At 35.8% G+C, this 3976-nt stretch overlaps 1 pseudogene; it reads right to left on the bottom strand.

The window, feature by feature from the left end:
- Window positions 1-629: 629 nt before the first annotated feature.
- On the bottom strand, window positions 630-3285 carry LOC114760997 (putative receptor-like protein kinase At4g00960; annotated as a pseudogene).
- Window positions 3286-3976: the final 691 nt, after the last annotated feature.

Genomic DNA, 3976 nt, shown 5'->3' with positions numbered 1-3976 from the left:
TTATTAGCCCTGCATTTGGCTAATCCATTATTAATTCTATTTAATTTAAACTTAGATGAATAAATAATTTTCTTAAAATTTGAAAAGCAAAATATTTTACCTTAGAAAATAATGACATTTTGCAGAATAATATTCCATGCCCGTTAGGTGTTCTACCTATAGTACTTGATATTAGATCCCTACTTAGTTGATTTTCTTCTTCTTGGTTTTTTTCTTGTTGGTTATATCTTGTTAATGTAAGAGCATCAGCGGATCAATAAAAAAAAACCAAAAAGAGTGTGTGGTATGAACAAAATAAGTATCATTATATTCTGTCTGCATCTAATCAAATTTCTCTTCCATCGAATAAAATTTGGAACGAACTCACAGGGCCCGTTTGGTTGGTTGGGTTTGGCTGAAAGTAGGAATATATAGCCTCACATTCTCTTCTGAAACATGTCTTTGGGGAAATAATATAAAACGTTGCTATGACTTGGGCAAATCACTTGATGAAACCGTCCAAGCACGAGATTCTTGTGTTGGTCCTGTTAGATATGAAGCAAGAGATTATAAGAAGATGACAACCTTTAATTTTCACTAGATCCATGACCTGAGGATAAATGGCTCGAGAAAAAGACGATAACCTTTTTTTATCGGGGGAAAATTTCAGTCCTAGACATTTCATTCAAAGAGAACGGATTTGGATTCGCAGAAGATTGATCCAAAAGTGATTCTGTTGCAGTATTTTCACTTGGATTTTGTCTGCTATGCATGAAGAATGCTGGTTCTCTTGGAGGTGGCAATTCAATGGAAGGATTACTGAGATATGAAACAGTTTGAGACATTGTTGGTCTATCTTCTGGATTTTCTTGAACACACAATAACCCAATTTGCACACATCTTTTTACTTCAGTCTGAGAACAAGATTCCATTAGACATGAGTCCAATACTTGTAAAGTCGTTCCCTCATTCCATTGCTTCCAAGCCTGCATTTATTTGTCAAATAATTAGATAATCAACGCCATGGTCGTCTTCAATTTTAATTTTATCACTCATATTTCTGTATTAGATAGATATGAAAATATCATCAGGCAGAAACAAAAACTAAACTGGATTTAATACTCACATGAGTCAAGAGGTGTGATTCAGAAGATCTAGCATTCCTTTTGCCACTAATTATCTCTAAGATTATAACTCCAAAACTAAATATATCTAATTTCTCTGAAAATTGTCCGTACATTAAATATTCTGGAAACATATAGCCATGAAGAAAAAATATTAGTAAAATATAACAGATGTGTAAAAAACACATAAAAATATTGTGGATAAACATATGAAACAAGTAGTGATGAGGGTAAAGCTTACTATGTTCCAACAATTCTGTTTGTATTTTCTTGATCTTGGTCTATTGTGGCCATTTTTGCCATGCCAAAATCTGATATTTTTGGATTCTTCTTGCTGTCTAATAAAACATTACTTGGTTTAAGATCACGGTGAATAATTTTGAGACAAGAATGTTCATGTAAGTAAAGAAGTCCACGAGCAATTCCACCAATGATGTTGAATCGTTCCAGCCAATTTAATTGTCTTTGATTTTCAGAATCTAGACAAAATCAAGTCAAAATAGAGAAAATCAATGAAAATAAGAAGTCTAATAATATGAAAATTGCATAATGTTTAAATTCTAATTAAAGAATAAAAAGAAAAAACAGTCGAAAGTAAGTTCAGACTATACCAAATAAAAAGAAATCAATGCTCTTGTTAGGAACATATTCATAAACAAGAATTTTCTCTTGTTCTTCCAAACAAAATCCCAACAAGGTGACTAGATTTCTGTGTTGGAGTTTGGCTATCAGCAAAACTTCATTCTTAAATTCTAATGCTCCTTGTACAGAATTTTTCGAGAGCCTTTTCACAGCTATTTCTTGTCCGCCATGAAGAACTCCCTAAACATGAGGGCAATTAGAAGATATATAAATGTTTTCATCAAAGATGGAATCCCTTCATTCAAAAGGAAATAACACAATAAAATTAATGTACCTTGTATTCCAAATCCACCTTTGCCAATTCTATTGTGGGGAGAAAACTTATCAGTTGCAGCTTCAATTGTAGTCAGATTAAATCTCAGGGACTTCAACTTTGAACTTTCTTCGCCAACTAGAACAATAGCATGCCAAAATCTGAATGTTATTTTAAGTTTACAGGTAAAAAATAGCTTACAAGTATAGATTACAGTTTTTTGTAAGAATGGCTTGCTGGCTCGTCCTTAGCTTACTCCTCAGCAAATAGCAGCTCAAAAAAAAGAGAGTCGCGAAAATGATAGTGGGGGCAACAATCACTATAATAATTCTGGATCCAGCAGTATGTCGTTTTCCTGAGCAAATAACAAGAATAGATAATCATTTATGTGTGATTAATTAAGAGCATAATAAAAACGGATGGCTTTCCTCATACTATTTACCTGAAGGTGCAAGAGGAACAAGCGGAGTTGACCGATGAACGTCTGGTTCATTTGAAACTTTGCTCACATTATAAAAGCGGTGCGTATCATCCGGTGAGTAAAGCTCGTGAGCGTGGGTTCTCTGCAAGACATCCCGGACGCTCCCTTCCATCATCACGGCAAAGCTCGTCAAGCAGTTGTAAGGCCTTTTGAAAACACTTGCCACAGTCTGAAACCGTTAAATCAGGCAAGCACTGTGCTAAGCCGTACAGCTTCTGGGTGGCCGAGACCGGAACTTCGTCGGTGGCAAACTTCTTATCAGGCAATTTCGCAGCATTTGCAGTCACATTGCTTAAAAGATCCCAAAGTGTTTGATTGAAATGGCTCTTGTCAGAGATTTCCGTCTTCTCACCAGACCAAGAGAGGCTACGATCATTGACTAAGTCATCGAACTTGAAGGATTCGCTGGTGTAACGCAACATGCAAAGGTCGTAGTAAATTATGAATCGAGTACAGTTAAGGCTATAGCTTAATGTTTGATTGGCTGCGACTGAGACGCACTGTTGACATGTGGAGGGACCGACGTCCCCACGACAAAGAACTTGTCCAGTGATAGAATTTGGGGTTCTCCAGCCCACAATCGTACTGTAATAGCCATTGTCGTCTTGGGTGGCATTGGACTTGAGATCGGAGATGAGGGCTTTCAAATTAGCTTTATACGCATCCTTAGATTTGTGATCAGGAAGATAGTCACAGGAATATTCAAGGGGCTCCAAAGCTGTGACCTGTTCATCAGCGGCAAAGCTAAGAAGCATTGTTAGCATCGGAAACATGAGAACAAGTGCAAGGCATTTGATGCTACCCATCCTTCACTACTGCCAATTGATCCGATGATCAGCTCTGTAATTTAAGTTGAGAAATGATGAGATGCAAATAATAATTCAAGTGCTATCAAATAATGATATGAATGCCACGACTCACGACTAGTCAATATTGGAGGCGTGATTGAAGGAAAAATATGAACGGTAGATTCGCGGCATTTGCACTTTGGTCGGCATTGATTATTCCGCGCCTCTTCATTTTAATTACTTCCTTTCCTTTTTTCGACGAAAAATCACCCAATCATGTTACTAATTTCTTAAATAGTATTACCTCTGGTTATAGTATAAGAGCTAGTTTGTAGTGTCTACCTTATGGATTTAAACTGTAATGTGTTCTTACATGTCAGGAGGCATATCTATCAATTGTTTTTTTTTTTGTAAAGAAGAATATTAAATAAGTGAATTAGTTTTCAGCGCAAAATCTGTGAACTTTCTTCTTTTTTTTTGAAAAAAAAGTGTTTAGATGTATTTATTCATTTAATTTGCTTATCACACAAGTAATGGGTCTCATTGTCTCATTTCTCAAGCCCACTTTCTATTTCTAGAATCTCAGGCTACTCCCCACACGGCCACACGCCCAAAAGAAAAAGGTTTTGGTAAATTTGAAGTAAAATAAATAAATTTAGAAGATTTATTCATTATTTTGGGAGCCAAATAAAAATTCGGAAAAGGAAAA

This window comes from Neltuma alba, unplaced genomic scaffold (assembly GCF_004799145.2).
Source record: "Neltuma alba isolate B1F8T4 unplaced genomic scaffold, ASM479914v2 tig00011065_pilon, whole genome shotgun sequence".
NCBI classification, from domain to species: domain Eukaryota; kingdom Viridiplantae; phylum Streptophyta; class Magnoliopsida; order Fabales; family Fabaceae; genus Neltuma; species Neltuma alba.
The sequence above is the reverse complement of the archived record's forward strand: the minus strand, read 5'-3'. Positions and strand labels throughout refer to the sequence as shown.